The sequence below is a fragment of the Stomoxys calcitrans genome, chromosome 5 (genome assembly GCF_963082655.1).
Source record: "Stomoxys calcitrans chromosome 5, idStoCalc2.1, whole genome shotgun sequence".
In the NCBI taxonomy this organism is placed as follows: Eukaryota; Metazoa; Arthropoda; class Insecta; order Diptera; family Muscidae; genus Stomoxys; species Stomoxys calcitrans.
The window spans coordinates 148,666,160-148,685,299 of NC_081556.1; the positions used below are offsets into that span (position 1 = coordinate 148,666,160).

At 35.6% G+C, this 19,140-nt stretch overlaps 1 protein-coding gene and 1 long non-coding RNA gene across 5 annotated transcripts in view; both read right to left on the reverse strand.

The window, feature by feature from the left end:
• Positions 1–3,439, reverse strand: part of LOC131998065 (uncharacterized) — a 172,229-nt gene extending 168,790 nt beyond the window's left edge. Inside the window, exon 1 of the long non-coding RNA XR_009398524.1 lies at positions 3,378–3,439. This is a non-coding gene — a long non-coding RNA (uncharacterized LOC131998065). The remainder of the gene's footprint in view (positions 1–3,377) is intronic.
• LOC106086502 (potassium channel subfamily T member 1) overlaps positions 1–19,140 on the reverse strand; it is a 692,064-nt gene that overhangs the window by 438,180 nt on the left and 234,744 nt on the right. The gene's annotated exons all lie outside the window — the stretch shown is intronic.

A 19,140-nucleotide genomic window follows, 5' to 3' on the forward strand; every position in this document is an offset into this window, starting at 1 on the left:
AATTTTGCACGACGTGTTTTGTTATGATATCCAACAATTGTGCCAAGTATGGTTCAAATCGGTTCATAACCTGATATAGCTGTCATATAAACCGATCTGGGGTCTTGACTTCTTGAGCCTCTAGAGGGCGCAATTCTCATCCAATTTGACTGAGATTTCGCACGTGGTGTTTTGGTATCACTTCCAATAACTGTGTTAAGTATGATTCAAATCGGCTCATAATCGGCTTAGCTGTCATATAAACCTTACTTGGATCTTGATTTCTTGAGCCCATAGAGCGCGCAATTCTCATCCGATTTGGCAGAAATTTTGTACAACGCCTTCTCTCATGACCTTCAACATACCTGTCTAATATGGTCTGAATCGATCAATAGCTTGATACAGCTCCCGTATAAACCTATCTCCCGATTTTGGTTCTTGAGCCCCCACAAGGCACATTACTTATCCGAGTGAACTAAAATATTACACCATGACTTCTACAATGTTCAGCATTCATATATGGTCCGAATCGGACTATAACTTGATATAGCTTTACATATCGTAACAGTTCTTATTCGATATTCTTTGTTTGCCTAAAAAGAGAAACTGCGCATAGAACTCGACAAATGCGATCCATGGTGGAGGGTATATAAGATTCGGCCCGGCCGAACTTAGCACGCTCTTACTTATTTCTCATGTTCTCGCCAGGATTCGAACCCAGGCGTTCAGCATCATAGGCTGGCATGCTTACTTTTGTGCCACGGTGGCCTCCTTCATCTATAAGATGCATCTGTTCATAGTTTCAAGCGGCTAGCCTCATGCGTTTGACCGCTATCGTGATTTCAATAGACGGACGGACGAAGAGACGGATGGACATGGCTAGATCGACTCAAGCGTTCAGACGATCAAGAATATATAGAATGACTACTGCCGTATTATGGTGGTGGGTATAAAAAAGATTTTATGATGGAGTTTGAGCGTTATAGTGTGATTGCGTTATATTTGGCTATAAAACTCGACTGTCTATTGTTGGCGAACTCAAACACCCTAAAATGAACAAAATGTTTGTGTTTCGCACCATAAATCGTTATAATGATACTGGAAGCGATTCCTTATGCCATGGTGGTGGTCCAAAAAGAAGTAATTGCTGAGCTTGTACGAACGTGGTGAATTTCCGAATATCGTGTTCACAGACAAGAAAAATTGCTTAATTGAGCAATTCGTAAACCCCCAAAAATGATGGTGTCTACTTAACACAGCACACGTACGAAAATTTGAGCCTACGAACGGTCAACCGAATTTATTTTCCATCAGTAATGGTATGGGCGGATGTTACCGCTGATGGCCGCTCTACAACTGCTTTCATCGAGCCTGGCATCGAAGTTAATGCGACTTATTATTCGATTAGCATTGTGGAAACCTCTTTGGAACAGTGGGCAGGCAAACATTTCGGTCGTAGACCATGTATTTACATACCAACATGATTCGCACTTTATTTCTTCCACACAGTGGCTGTCCAATTCGCCAAATGCCAAGCCGGTGGTCGTTTCTATTTGGGCCATTTCAAAGAGAATCAATAAAATATACCAATACGGATGTGCTGAAGAATCCCATTTTTCCGATTTGAATCCCATATTTCCGCAATTCTCATCCGATTTGGCTGAAATTTTGCATGACGTATTTAATTATGACCTTCAACAACTGTGCCAAATAGGGTTCAAATCGATTAATAACCTGATAAAGCTGCCATATAAACCGATCTGGGTTCTTGACTTCTTGAGCCTCTAGAGGGCGCAATACTCATCCGTTTTGGCTAAAATTTTGCATGACTTTCAACAACTGTGCCAAATAGGGTTCAAATCGGTTAATAACCTGTTATGGCTATCATATAAACCGATCTTGAATCTTGACTTCTTGAGGCTCTAGAGGGCGCAATTGTAATCCGATTGGAATGAAAATTTGCACGATATGTTTTGTTATGATATTCAACAATTGGGCCATGTATGGTTCAAATTGGTCTATAACCTGATATAGCTGCCATATAACCCAATCTTGGGTCTTGACTTCTTGAGCCTCTAGAGGGCGCAATTCTTATCCGATTGGAATGAAATTTTGCACGACGTGTTTTGTTATGTTATCCAACACTTGAGCCAAGTATGGATCAAATTGGTCCATAACCTGATATAGCTGCCATATAAACGGATCTGGGTTCTTGGCTTCTTGAGCCTCTAGAGGGCGCAATTATTATTGGATTTGCCTGAAACGTGGTATGACGGATCCTCTCATGTCCATCAACATACGTGTTTATTAAGGTCTGAATCCGTCTATAGCCTTATACAGCTCCCATATAAATCGATCTCTCTATTTTACTTCTTGAGCCCCCAAAGGGCACAATTCTTATTCGAATTGGCTGATATTTTTTAACAGGTCTCCAACGAATAATTTAATTGTGGCCCGAATCGGACCATTTCTTGATATCGCTCTAATAGCAGAGCAAATCTTTTTTTGTATACTTTTCCTTTTGCCTAAGAAGAGATGCCGGGAAAAGAACTCGACACATGCGATCCATGGTGGTGGGTATATAAGATTCGACCCGGCCAAACTTGGCACGCTTTTACTTGTTTCTCTCCTTCCCCTTCTTTCTGGTGAAAAATATGCCATTGGAAAGGAATTTAGCCAAAAAGTTGTTCTAAATATTTTATTAAAATACCCCTAATAACCTGCAGTTTCGGACACTTGCTAATTGTTTCAATGGATAGACATTTTGGGGAAAATTCGTTAAAAATCCATTAGGTGTAAATAACAGTGACAAGCAGTTTAGGAAAAAAACAAACCAAAGAAAAAAGAAAAAAAAACAATGACCATTAGGCATTACCCTTTTAAGATTGTTTTCGAAGAAAAAAGGATTTTTCTTGGAAACACACACACAAACAATAAACATCCCCAAATGCTACTTTGCCATTTAATTAGGGTCAGTGAAACATTATTTGAACTGCAATTAAGCGCTAACAAGATATAGCCCAGGATAAGAAGAATCAATTTCCCCAAAGTCGCTTGGAATGTTTAACGTTAAGAAAATAGTTATTGTTTTTCTCCATCTCCCTAGAGAGTAAAGAAAAAAAGGAAATCCAATAAGCAATACCTAATAGCGGAATGTCTTGGACAATTTAACAAAGCAAACGGGGAAGGCCTATAATGTCATAATCATTAGGCGTTCATTATTGTCTCTTGAAGCAATTATAAACGTATTACATTTCCATTTGATTTAGGCTGGCAGCCGGTAATGCATGCATACATGTGTGTGTGTGTGTGTGAGCAAGAGGGCATGTGTGTGAGAGTGTAGAGGGCAATCCAAAATGCAGAGGAAACGGAAACCTTCACTTAATTGAAATATTTACCAATGATGGTTAGAATTTTTCTTTTTTGACTAGTTAAAGTACCACAATTCAGGGACAATATTTGGTTTTTGATATTCACTTAATATTTAAACACTTATTTTCTTATATATATATTTTTTTTATAAACTAATGATTATTATTATTTTTGCTGCTTATTTTTTTTTCTTTTTACATATATCTATATAATTTTATTTTGTTTTATTATATATATATTTTTTCTAATTATTTTTATTGATATTTTTTAAATACAGATTTTTCACTTTCATGTAATTATGGAGATCGTAAAGCGCCGGCGCATGTTATGAATATTTTTTTTTATTTTATATTTAAAACACAAAACTGTATTCCTTTTTCTTTGCGTTTTTTAAAGATATTTTCCTTATTTTCTTATTTTTGTTATTATTTTCGATTTTATTATATACACTTTATAAGAGTAGAAAAAATTCAAAATAATTTCTTTTTCTATAACTTTTTTTTTTTCAATCATTTTTTTGTTATGGTCGAAGAAAGTTGAAATTTTGTAGGACCGTATCTCTGCTTTTAAGCGTGTTTCATCACTAACGTATAAAAATTAACTAAAAGCAAAGTTTTCGAAATCCATTGTTTACTGTGGCCATCTGGATGGCTACAGCAGTTCACGGCAAAAGTTGCTGTAAACAACAGTTCAACCAAAATAATGTTAACCCATGGAATATGTAAGCGAAAGCTTTCAAATTCCGCAAGAAACTCTGAAAAAACAATTCCAAGTACATTTGCTAGTATAGAGTAGAACAGTTTATCTTAACATTTTGTGGAAGCCATTAAAATTGAACTTCCTCGAAACTTTCGCCATGTTATTAAAAGAAAAATAAAAATCAAAGAGTAGTCATCGAAAAAAGCTTTAATGTTAGTTAACATTTAAGAGCATATCAAATGTTAATCCTTTTTCAGCAAATCCTTTTATTTTTAAGCTAAGGCTATCCAAATCTTAATGAATAACATCACCACAAGTTTTTCTTCTTCTTTTATGAAGTCAGTGAGGCGTAAGATTTGTACAAATCTCAAGTAAACCACTTTTACTTCCTCAATGGGAGAAAGCCCAAGCATGTCTTGGTGTACGAATTTTTTGACAAAGTGATGCTCGAATGTGTGGTTTGGGGGACAACATCGAAATGCAAGTCAGCATGCATTACCCAGCCAAAGGAAAGAGAAGGTAATGAAAATTGAAGTGTGGTTATTGAAGATTATAATTGATAAATGAAATGGAAAGCAGGACAGAATTCTAATCTTAACTAGGGAGATCAGTTTGACATACCGCAAAGGAAAAAATTAATAAAATTTTTTTTTTTGTAATATTTTTCAGAACTTTTGTCCATAAGAAAATTTGCAAATAGCTAATTTTGCCCATGAACATTCCACTAAGGAACAAGGGCAAGTGAGAAGTTGCATAAGAAAAGGTTTTAAAAATTGCAACTAAAAACTCTTTAGTTGTCAAAAAAAAAAAAAAATTGCAAAGGATAGTTTTGTTAGTAAAAGAAGGCGCAATGAAGCTGGCTCGGCTCAGCTAGTCTATTATAAAATCCAAATCGATTACTAAATCGAAATCATTAGAAAAATTGATATTTTAATTTATATCGATCACTAAACCAAATGTATTATAAAACTAAATAAAAATCAATTAAACATTCAAAATTGATTAGAAATCGATTACAAAATGTAAATCAGTCATTATATCGAAATCGTTTAGAGCATTTCGAATCGATTACAAAATCGAAAGTGATTGTAAATTTGAAATCTATTACAAAAACGAAATTAAAACCGTTTATTTAATCGAAATTCATTATTAAACAGAAATGAATTAAAAATTTTAAACCGATTGTAAGATCAAAATCGAATTTAAGATTGTAATCGATTAGCAAATAAAATGGGTTCTAAAATCAAAAGGAAATCAATTAAACATTCTAAATTGATTAGAAAGTCAAAAACGATAACAAATTTGTACAAAAAGTTTTCTCATGTCCTGCAACCAACTTACTAAATATCGATATTTTAGTTTTTGGCTAAATATCGATTAACATCTTTCCTATCGATACTATTGACAAAGTTACACTATTTGTTAAATTGAACTAAAAATTAATGATCTGATCGTGAATGTATTCCAATCATGCATTTTTCCATCGCCCTTCTTGTTGAGTAATTCAAGTATCGTTCGAATCGGCGCACAACCTAATATAGCTTCCTTATAAAATCTCCTATGGTTACTTGATGAGCCTATAGAGGGCTCAATTTTCATACGATTAGGCTAAAATGTAGTACAATGAATTCTCTTTGATTTCTAAATGACTTTATTAAATTTGGTTTTAATCGGTCCATGCAATGATATTGCATCTATATAAAACTAATGATTTACTTCTTATTCTCGTTTCAAATATAGGTGATAGGAAATAAACGACAGTATCTATATTATCGATATTTCTTATTAAAAATATCTAATGCTGCGAATATCGATAGTTTGCCAGCTCTACTATGCATTGCTATTACTTGCCATGTAAATCGATTTTTGAGAACCAAAAATCGATTTACATGGCATTTACGTTTGAAATAGGGGTGATGAAAAATTAACAATAGTATCGATGCTATCGATATTTGTTATTAGAAATATTGAATGTTTCTCGAATGTTTGCCAGCTCTAATTAGAGCATTTGAAAGAAATTACAAAATTTGAACCGATAGCACATCGAGACCGACTTTAACATCGAAATCAATTGTAAAATCAAAATCGCAAGTAAAATCGAAATCTATTGTAAAATCCAAATCAATTGTAAAACCGAAATCGATTGCAAGATCGAAAACGATTAAAACATCGAAATCAATTATAAAATCGAAATCGACTGTAAAATCAAAAGTGATTATAAAATCGAAATCAATTTCAAAATCGAAACAGAATTGATTATCAAACCAAAATCGAATTAACATTCAAAATCGATTAGAAAATCGTCGCAACGGCTCTGCAGGTTCCGTAAAATATGAGCGATCCCTTTAAGGACAAAGAAAAGAATAATCGAATAGAAAATTTTAATTGATTATAAAACCGCAGTTGAATATAAAATATAAAATCAATTATAAAATCGAAATCAATTAAACATTCAAAATCGATTTAAACATTGATATCGATTATAAAATTTATATCAAGTAAAATATGGAAATTGAAATTTCGCAAAATGGAAAAAGATTATAATGCCAAAATCGATTATAAACCCCAAATCGTTTAAAAGATTAAAATCGATTATAAAATCACAATCTATTATTTAATCGAAATCGGAAATAAAAGAAAAATCTATTACAAAATCACAATTGGTTACAAAATCGAAATCAATTAAACATTAAAAATCGATTTAAACATGATATCGATTAAAAAATTGATATCAATTAAAAAATCGAAATTGCAATTTTGCAAAATCGAAATAGATTATAATACTGAAATCGATTAAAAGATTGAAATCGATCATAAAATTACTATCGATTATTTAATCTAAATTGATAGTAAAAGAAAAATCAATAACAATATCGAAATTGGTTACAAAATCGAAATAAATAAAACATTCAAAATTGATTTAAAGATTGATATCGATTATAAAATTGATATAAAGAAAAAAATTTCGCAAAATGGAAAAACATTATATTGCCGAAATCGACTATAAAACCGAAATCGATCATAAGATTGAAATCGATTATATAATCAAAATCGATAATAAAAGAAAAATCATTTACAATATCAAAATTGATTAAAAAATCAAAATCAATTAAACTTTCAAAATCGATTGGAAAGTCAAAACCGATTTGAAAATTTTAATAAATTATAAAATTGAAATCTATAGAGCATTTGAATTTAAATTCTTATTCATTATAAAGTCGAAATAGTTTATAATATCAAAATCGATTATAATCCAAAATCGATAAAAAACAAAATATAAAATCGAACTAGATTAGACCATCGAACTTTATCAGAAGTCGAAATGGATAAGACAATCGAAATTGATTAGACAATCGAAATCGATTAGATAATCGAAATCGATTAGATAATCGAAATTGATTAGATAATCAAAATCCATTAGATAATCAAAATCGATAAGATAATCGAAATCGATTAGATAATCGAAAACGTTTAGATAATTGAAATCGATTAGATAATTGAAATCGATTAGATAATCGAAATCGATTAGACATCGAAATCGATTAGACATCGAAATCCATAAGATAATCGAAATCGATTAGACAATCGAAATCGATTATTACTTCAATCAATAATTTTCTCATAAGAGAAAATTTCTTCGGGATGTTGTCTTAAGAGGTCATTTCTAAAAATCTGTCGGTCGATTATCGTAAAACTTTGCAAAAGTAACTTTTTTGGCCCAGGGACAGATTCAGATTTAGATAAAGCTGCCTTATATATCTTTCATCCGATATAAGCTTTTATTTAAAATGTGTAAAAAATGTTAGCTGGAGTAAAAATGCTCTTATGATTTATTACCTTTGATTTTCTAAATCTAAATGTCCCGAATCTATTTTTCACCATTAATTTTCTTTTAAGTGCCCAAGTGCCTCCTCTTTTTTTTTTGCAAAGTAATACCATTAAATTCCATAAATACCATAAAAACACTTTAGCTGACATTGGGAATAACCGAAAACATTTGATTTTTGGCACCATGTCAAACGAAGACAATGGAGCAATCCGAATATGTGCACGCTCTCGTAAATAAGAAACCAAAACCAACCGTGACCTTGACAATGCCAATGGTGTTAAAACCTACATATCTCACACATCAAAAGCATGAGGGGAAAGGTAAACTGCCTTGTGGCATGACTAGCGCCGCCATATGAGATATTTGCTAGGGAAATTTATGTCCACCAAGAAAACAATGAGTGTCTTTGGGGACAATTCCCATCATAAATTACAATGGGCTAGCAAGTAAAGCTTTGCATACTCTCCATAAAATTGACAACAACAACCACGACAAGAATATGAGTAAGAAAAACAGCTACGACAAACTCAAACAACAGGTGGTAAAGACTCAGAGAATAGTAAATTTTAGTCTCTGTAGGCAATGCGACAACTTAGCTGCATGTTTTGATGACAAGCCACTGTGCACGGTGTGAAAATGCCTTTGTGATATTATGGACATGTCTAAATCGTAGTATTTAATATTTGGCAAAAAGAATTCATGGGCATTTATGTACAACTTTGTCTACGTTGGTAAACCCCCTGGTAATTCCAGCAAGCGAAAATGCCATGTGACTTATCTCATCTAATCTTATCTTACACTTATTGAAGAAGACATCGCTGTAGTCTTTAGTATATGAATTCTAACCATAAGACAACTCTCGTGCTTTTAAAAATCAAGTCTGCTTTTTGGCATGAGTCAATTGACCCACGGTCAAGGTTACTATTGAACAAACCAATGAAAAGAGGACATTTGCTGAAGACCTTTAAGAAGAAGAAAAAAGTGGTCAAAATGCCGATGACACATAAAGACAAAATTAAAACAGCACTCTGGTGTTATTGAGGAATGAGATATTTTGCGCTTTTAAGTACAAAAATGTACAAAAGTACGAATAGAAACATCTTTAACAAATAAACTAAAATACAAAATAAAAATTTCATAAAGAATTTTCAAAAAATTAGATTTTTTTAAAAAATTTTTTTATCATTTTATTTTCAAAGATAATGTCGCCAACATTTTCCAAACTTTAAAATATCAGTTTGGTAGAATATTTAGTAAAAATGTTATTTTCAAGTATTTTGCCTGTTAGGGCGAAGATCATAAAATTTTATAATTTTTGTTTGTTTCTCTTTCGAGACGAGCTCAATGATCGGAATTGCAAATGGAAAAGGAAAACCACAGACAGCAACATACACCAACCACTATGGGACGCGTTTCGTCTTTGATTATAAGACTTTTTCAATCATATTAAGTGTGATGGTTTCAAGAGCCGTGCGTTGGTATGTTGTATTCGAGTCGTATTAATTGCGAAAACGTATCTACGATACAATTTCCACATTAACCACGCTCGACAACCCTGTCTATTAGGTGTACTTTTCCCAATGCATGTTTTTTCGTGTAATGACAGACTTTTTGTCTGCGACAATTACACTACTTCCATGGTGCACATGATTCTGTTCATCTGTTGAAAGTTGTATTGATGGCTTCGCAGCACTTCTTTAAAATGTCAAAACTTTACTTTTAAAGAAATTTTGCTTTCAAAGAAAATTTTGTCAAAATTTTACATTGGACATTTTGATAAAATTATAGTTTTAAATAAAAATTTGTTAATTTAAAGAAAATTTTGCATAAATTAGATTTTTAAAGAAAATTTTGTCAAAATTTGATTTTTAAAGAAAATTTTGTTAAAATATTACTTTTATGAAAAATTTTGTAAATTTTTTCAAAAAAAATATTTTCCAATTTTTTTTTTCTAAAAAAAGTTTTTAAAGAAAAAATTCCTAAATAATTTGATTAAAGAAAATGGTTTTTTATATATAAATATTTAGTTCCACTCTCTTTAAGACCCAAATTGTCTTGGTGAGCAAATACGTCCTATTTGGGGGTTGTTATGGTGGTACGACGTCCCCTAGAAAGTTGGTCCCTAATGTTGATATCAGATACGTGGTCTACTCCCAAATAGCTTTAATTTGAGGCCCATATTTCCATAGTCGGCAAAAATGACCGGCTTGGGGATGTTTTGGGGGATGGCCGGCCACTCAGTGAGTTGGCCTTGAAAGTATATATCGGAATCGTTTTCTACTCGAAAAACCATATTATTTGAGCCTCATATTGCAATAGTCAGCAAATACTTACTATTTGGGTGGTGTTGTGGGGGTGGGGTGGCCTCATAGACACTTTCCTGAATATTGATATCAGATTCGTGCTTAACTCCCAAAGACTTTTCATTTGAGCCCCATATTGCTATGGTCGAAAATTTGTCCCCTTGGGGGATGTTTTTGGGGAGAGGCGGCCCCCCAAACACTTGGTCCCATATTTGGATATCAGATTCGAATTCTATACTTAAATACCTTTTATTTTATTTGGGGGGTGATTTGGGGAAGGAATGAACCCCCAGAAACGTGGTTCCACATTTGGATATCAGATTTGTATTCTACTCGCAAATTCCTTTCATTTGAGTCCCATATTGCCATGGTCGGTAAATATGTCCGATTTAGGGGTGTTTTGGGGCTTGGACTTGTCCCCCTAACACTTGGTCCGACAATTGGATATCAGATACGTGTTCTACTCTTAAATACCTTTCATTTGAGTCCCATATTGTCGTGATTGGTCTAAATACATTAGGTTTTAGGGTGGGGCGGTCCCCCTAGGTACCCCATCCGAAATTTGGATACCAAAATTTTATTTCTAGGGTACTATATCAGAGCACACAAAATTTCGCTTAAACCGCACCACCGAGATCTGGCGTTTCTGAAAATTAGGGTAAGGGTAAGGGTAAGGGTTCGCCCCCCTTTCAGATATCAAAAAATGTAGTACCCAATTTTCACCACGGGATCATTATTCACCATCTGTGAAAATTTCATGAAAATCGGTTCAGCCGTTTCTGAATCCATAAGGAACACACAAACAAACAAAACCTAAAAACAAATACAAATTGATTTTTATACCCTACACCACTACTGAGGCACAGGGTATTATAACTTAGTGAATTAGTTTGTAACACCTAAAAGGAAGAGAGATAAACCTATTGATAAGCATACCGATCGACTCAGAACCACTTTCTGATTCGATTTAGCTATGTCCGTCTGTCAGTCTGTCTGTCCGTCTGTCCATGTTAATTTGTGTACAAACTACAGGTCGAAATTTTGTTCCGATCGTCTTAAAATTCGGTACGGGCATGTTTTTCGGCTTAGAGACGAAGCCTATTGAAATTGGAAAAAATCGGTTAAGATTTGGATATAGCTCCCATATATATGTTCGTCCGATTTGCAGTAATACTGCAATAAAATGGTCATTTGTGAACCGATTCTCTCGAAATTTGGCTGGAAGAGATTTCTTATGACTACCAATATTACAGGTACATATCATAAAAATCGGTTTAGATTTGGATATAGTTCCCATATATATGTTCGTCCGATTTGCAGTGTTAATGTAATAAAATGGTCATTTGTTAACCGATTCTCTTGAAATTTGTTGGGAAGGATTTTCTATTGACTCTCGACATTTCGTGGAAATCGGTTCACTGCAAGCGCATTTATTGACCAATCTTCCCAAAAGTTTGTACAACGCTTTCCGCGATGACATCCACAATGTCTCTGCTCCAAATCGGTTCAGATTTAGACATGTTCGTTCGATTTGCAGTAATATTGCAATCAAATGGTCATTTGTTAATCGATTCTCTCGAAATATGTCAGGAATGATTTTCTCTTGACTCTCGACATTATAGATGAATTTTAAAGAAATTGGTTCATATTTACATACAGCTGTCATATATGTATATCGCCCGATTTCCGCTTCTAGAGCCATTGCAATCGCATTTTTTGACCAATTTTACTAAAATTTTTCACAACGCTTTTCTCGACGAGTACCACATTATCTGAGAAGTTTGCTCGAAATCGCTTTAGAATTAGATATAGCTCCCATGCATATGTTCGTCAAATTTTGGGTAATTTGCAATAATGTTGTCATTTGTTAACCGTAGTTATAATAGTTTGAACATATTTGCTCGAACTGTGATGCGGATTGTTTAACAACCCATCTGAAAACATCCGGGGAGGTCCATCAAAATTGTTCCAGAATTAGACATAGCTCGCACTTTGTACCTATAGGGTAGGTGTAGGGTATTATAAAGTCGGCACCGACCGACTTTGGACTTTCTTTAGTGGTTTTTTCATAGAACTGTTGAACAAATTTTCTTCTTATTGACACCATATCCCATAAAATTCTACATCCATAAATAATCCAAAGATTTCAAACTAAATTTGCATTTGCATAGTATCCTTGTGATTTCCTAGTCCAGCTGTCTAATATTCCCTCCCAGTTTTGTGCAAATCTAATGAAATTCTATTCTATTAACTTTTGCATTCAGAAATTATGTATAATTGATTAATAATTGAAACAGTGATGGGAATCATTTCCAACTCATTTTCCCATTACCGCAAAATCCAACCATTCGATCTTCAGTTTATGGCAAGCTCAAATGACATTATGATTGTATAAGTGGGTCTTTATTATCGAAAGACATGTAGCAATAATAAGACCGATTTTGCACACATATGCAGACAAATACCTAAGGTATAAAACTCTGCATACACACTCACACACACACGCACCCATAGACAGTTAGTCATAAGTATATGAAGTGCTTAAATTAGCCAAAGGCAAACCACAGTAAACCAACATTTATCATAAACACTAGCATGTACACACACACACACACACATGAAGACTTTAACCAACTTGATTGCCAAGTAGGGCACATTATGATCTCCCTATGATACAAAGAGAAAAGTATCGACAGCAGAGAAGAAAGTATGAAGCAAGGCTCAGTTGTATACATTCGATATCTATGCCAACACACACACACACACACACACTCACAAGAAGTTATTGTGCATAACTCCAAGTCATTGGAGTATTTATAGTTGACATTGCATACAAATGAATGAATAGTTATTCGTATTGCCTGAGACACCCTTGCCCTTAACATTCTTCCCTTGCTCTGATACAAGAAGTTTTACGATACACTTCATAATATGAGATTACATTCTATGGAATATGGAGTATGAAAGACAGTAGGACCAGCAACATTGACAGTTGACTAATATCTTAAGAATCAATTGAAACCTCAGTAAGAAGAATCTCTATAATGAGAGGTTAAGACAACCATTGACAAGCAGATGGATTGAATCACCACAAAGTGCAATAACAATGGCGGCAGAGTACAATAACAATGAAATAGGCACCAACAAAAGACACAAATACAAACTACCAATGTAGGACCTTTGAAGCCCTCACACCAAAATATTTCTGATGATGACCCCAAGGGGGGTTGAAACGCGTCTAATCATGGTTGGTGTGGTTTTCACATTGCCATTGTATAAAATTTTCGATCTAAGCTCATCTCAGAAAGAGAAATTAACACATCAAAAGATTCTTTCATTTAGTTGTTTCTATACCCACCACCACCATAGGATGGGGGTATACTAACCTAGTCATTCCATTGGTAATACCTCGAAATATTGATCTAGGAGCCCATTTCAATTTGTGTTTGTTTGTCGGTTTGTTTCGTATAGACTCAAAAACGGCTGAACCGAGTACCTTGAAATTTTCACAGATTGTGTAGGTTGGTCTGAAAGGAAACATAGGCTATATAATTTTTTCATATCGAGAGGGGAGCGGACCCTCCCCCTTACCCCAAAAGTACTACCCAAAAATAAAAGTGGAGCGATCGGGACAATATGGGATTCAAATGAAAGGTATTCAAGAGTAGAGTACAAATTTTATAATAAAAGTTGGGTCTAAGTACCCGGGGGGCCGCCCCAGCCCCAAAACCCCTCAAAATAGGTTTATTTGACGTTCATGACAATATGGGACTCAAATGAAAGGTATTCGGGAGTAGATTACGAATATGGTCAGGAAGGAGAAATAGGCTTTATAATTTTTTGATAACGGAAGGGGGGGGGGCCTACCCGTTACCCCAAAAATACCAGCCAAAATCACAAGTCGACCGATAAAAACAATATGGATATCAAATGATAGGTATTTAAGAGTAAAATACGAATATGGTATTAAAAATTGGATCCAAGTACCAAGGAAGTCGCTCTAACCCCAAAATGTCTAAAAACAGAAAAATTGGTAGTCCATATCAATTGCAAATTGCAATTGTTGCCCATGAACATTTCACTAAGGTACAGGGGCAAGCTTCTCACATATTAATGAGTGCAGTCCGATTCAAGTTTTTAAGCTCAATGATAAGGGGCCTCCCTTTTATAGCCGAGTCCGAACGGCGTGCCGTAATGCGACACCTCTTTGGATAGAAGTTTTACATGGCATAGTATCTCACAAATGTTGCCAGCATTAGGAGGGGAAAATCACCGTTGAACATTTTTTCTGATGATCTCGCCAGGATTTGAACTCAGGCGTTCAGCGTCATTGGCGGACATGCTAACTAACCTCTAAGCTACGGTGGCCTCCATATCAATATGGGGCTTAAATGAAAGGTGTTCGGGAGTAGATTACGAATCTGGCATACAAAATCAGATCGAAGTTTAGGGGGTCATCCTACCCCTTAAATACTCCCCAAATGGGCATATGAGCCATCATGACTATATGGGAGTCGGTTTGTTTATTTGTTACGTAGAATCAAAAAAAAAAGAGAACACTCCACCAAAAACGCCACCCAAAACCAAAAGAGAACTGATGGGCACAATATAGGTATCAAATGAAAGGTATTGGAGACTAGAAAAAGAATATCATATTAAATTTTGAGTCCAAGTACCCAGCGGGCCGCCCCAACCCAAAAACTCCTCTAAACAGAAATATTCGACGTTCCTATCAATATGGGACTCAAATGAAAAGTATCCGGCAGTAGATTACAAATATGCCACAAAAAATTAGGTCCAAGTAATGGAAGGTCGCCTCACCCCCAAATACCACCAAATGGGCATATCAGCCGACCATGGCTATATAGGATTCAAATGAAAGATATTTGGGAGTAGATTAAAAATATGACATCTAAATTTGCTTTCAAGTCAAGGTGGCTCTTTTTCTCCTGAAAATACATCGAATAGATTAATTGACCCATTATGGCAATATGGGAAACAAATGGAAGGTATTTGAGAGTAGAAAATGAATTTGATATCCAATTTTGGGGGTACACCCTAAGTCACCCCTTAAACTGAACCTCATTTCCTACTTTAGCAATGTGAAGCTCAAATCAACGGCATTTGGGAGTAAAGAACGAATTTGATATCTATTTTCAGGTGCCGGTTTAGCCAGTTTACCAATACAGTAATATGGCGCTCAAAAGAAAGTCATTTGGGAGTAGAGTTCAAATTTTCCCAGGAACCGAGCAGGGGCAAACTTTTCATACATCAATGAGTGCTTTCCGATTCAAGTTGAGTTTATCAACGATAAGGGACCATTTTTATAGCCGAGTCCGTACGGTGTGCCGCAGTGCAACAACTCTTTGGGGAGAATTTTTTACCTGACCATGCATGGTGTGGTACCTCGCAAATGTCACCAGCATTAAGAGGAGATAACCAGCGCTTAAAATTCGATTCGAACGCAGGTATTCAGCGTCATAGGCGGACATAGGCTACAGTAGCACGATATCTACATTCAGGGTGAAGTCTCCCCACCCTAAATAGATATTGGAGAGTTAAAGAAGGCGCAGCGAAGCGGGCCTTGTCCAGCCCTGGAATATATACTCCAGTAGAGTATACATTCTAGATCGTCTCGCCATTCTGAGTCGAACTAGCCATGTCCGTCCGTCTGTCGAAATCACCATAGTGGTCGAACGCGTAGAGCAAGCCACTTGAAATTTTGCATAGATACTTAACATTGATATAGGTCACTGAGAATTTCAAATGGGTCATATCGGTTCAGATTTGGATATAGCTCCCATATAAACCGATCTCCCAAATTGACTTCTTGAGCCCCGGGAAGCCTCAATTTTCATCCGATTTGGCTGAAATTTTTCAAATAGTATTTCGTTATAACTTCCAACAACTGTGCCAAGTACGATCTTAATCGGTCACAAAGAAGCTATAGCCACCATATAGACCAATTCGCCGATTTAAGGTCTTAGGCCCATAAAAGCCACATTTATTAACCGATAGGGCTGGAATTTGGGACAATGAGTTGTGTTGGGGTCTTCAACATCTTTGTGCAATTTAGCCCAGATCGGTCCAGATTTAAATATAGCTGTCATATAGACCGATCTATCGATTTAAGGTCTTGGGCCCAAAAAAGGCGCATTTATAGTCCGATTTCACCGAAATTCGGAACAGGGAGTTATGTAGGGGCCTTCCATATCCTTCTTTAATTTGGCTCAGATTGGTTCAGATTTGGATATAGCTGCCATATATACCGATCTCTCCATTTGGGGTTTTGGGCCCATAAAATCCGTATTTACTGCCAGATTTCGCCGAAATTTGGGACAGTGAGTTGTGTTAGGGTCTTCAACATATTTGTGAAATTTGGCAGAGATCGGTCCAGATTTGAATATAGCTGTCATATAGACCGATCTCTCGATTGAAGGTTTTGGGCCCATAAAAGGCGTATTTATCGTCCGATGTCGCCAAAATTTAGGACAGTGAGTTGTGTTATGCCCTTCGACATCCCTCTTCAATTTAGCCCAGATCGGTCCAAATTTGAATATAGCTGTCATATAGACCGATCTCTCGATTGAAGGTCTTGGTCCCATAAAAGGTGCATTTATTGACCGATTTCGCCGAAATATGGGACAAAGAGTTGTGTTAGGCCCTTCCTTATTCTTCTGTAATTTCGCTCAGATCGGTCCAGATTTGGATATTGCTGCCATATAGACCGATCTACCGATATAAGGTCTTGGGCCCAAAAACGGCGCATCTATTGTCCGATTTCGCCGAAATTCGGGACAGTGAGTTGTGTGGGGCCTTTCCATATTCTTCTGTAATTTCGCTCAGATCGATCCAGAATTAGATATAGCTCCCGTATATATCTTTCATCTGATGTGCCTTTTCAAACCTACAGAACCCACAATTTTGGTCCGATCCTTACAAAATTTGGCACAAAGTGCTTTTCTTTACGTCCCAATAGATGTTCAAATTTACATTGATATCGGTTCAGATTTAGATATAACTGCCATATATATCATTCATCCGATATGCCCTTTTAAAGCTGTAGGAACCACAATTTTGGTTCGATCTTTACCACATTTAGCATGAGATGTTTCGTGTGACTTCTTAATACGTGTGCAAAATTTGGTCCAAATCGGTTCAGAGTTAGCTACAGCTCCCATATATAACTTTTATCCGATTTGACCTATTCAGGCTGTAGAAGGCACATTTTTGGTCCGATGTTTAGCAAATTTTGCATGAACTGCTTTTTATGACGTCTTAATATTTGTGCAAAATTTCATTGAAATCGGTTCAGATTTATATATAGCTCCCATATATAACTTTCATCCGATATGCCCTTTTAAAGCTGTAGTAGCCACAATTTTGGTCCCATCTTCACAAAATTTGGCATGGAGCGTTTTATTCAACGTTCTCGTTTATCTCAACGTTCGTTTTATTCTGCGAAGTTTCATAAAAATCGGTCCAGATTTAGATATAGATCCCATATATTTTTTTTATCCGATATGACCTTTTAAGGCTGTAGATGCCGCAATTTTTAAAGCATATCCAATGTGGTGTAGGGTATCAAAAAATCGACTTCGCCCTTTAACGTTAACCAGTCCTTACTTGTTTTATTATTGTTCTCGCCAGTCAAACACCTCATTTCCCTAGAGAATTTTATAAAAACAAGATTTTTTTATTACTTGACTTTTACCCTTAAGCCACAACAATTCTTCCGCGTATTTTTAAATTGAAAATCTATGCCTGACATCAGTTCAACTGATAAAAAGATCCTATTTATACAAAAACCCACAAAGGATCACACACAAAATAGAAAATAGTTGTCACCATCATTGACACTGAGTATGGAATTTATTCAAAGTCACTGGCATTAGAAATATTTTTGATTGAAATGATGAACATATGCTAAAGACACTCATAATGCTCTTTCACTCCACACACTCACAGCCACACAGCCAACGGCAGATACGCACACACAAGTGTTCTACTAAATACACAGACAGACTCGCAAAGTGTGGTATCACCAATGTGACTACTATGTCAGCATGACACATGCGAACATATGTACATTAACATATGAATGCATGCGAAGGACACAAACAGCACTCAAAGTTTGGCATTCCTTTCCTGAGAATCTAAATACAGCAACTATTCAAAAACTTCCAATTCAGTGAATAGCCAACTGAAATGCTTCACTCTCATGTTTGTGGCCAAAGTACACAAAGAAAAACGGAGGGCGTTTAATACAACAAAAACTATTTGTGTTTGTTTGTTTGTTTGTACCGTATAGACTCACAAACGGCTGAACCTTGTCTGGACGGAAACATAGGCTATACAATTTTTTGATATCGGGAGGGGAGCGGACCCTCCCCCTCACCCATAAAGTACTACCCAAAAATAAAAGTGGACCGATCGGGACAATATGGGATTCAAATGAAAGGTATTCAAGAGTAGAGTACGAATTTCATAACAAAAGTTGGTTCTGAGTACCTGGGGGGCCGCCCCAGTCCTAAAACCTCTTAAAATAGATTTATTTGACGATCATGACAATATGGGACTCAAATGAAAGGTATTCGGGAGTAGATGACGACTATGGTTAGGAAGTAGGAGTAAGCTTTATAATTTATTGACAACGGAAGGGGGCGGACCCTCCACCGTTACCCCAAAAACACCACCCAAAATCAAAAGTGGACAGATAAGGACAAAATGGGTATCAAATGAAAAGTATGCGGGAGTAGATAACGAATCTGGCATGCAATTTCATATCGAAGTATAGGGGGTCACCCCACCTCCACGAAAACCCCCGAAATGGGCACATTAGCCAATCACTGATATATGGGACTCGGTTTGTTTGTTCCGTATAGACTGAAAAACAGCAGAACCGATTTTTCTCGAAATTTTCGCATATTGTGTAGGTTGGTCTGGAAGAAAACATAG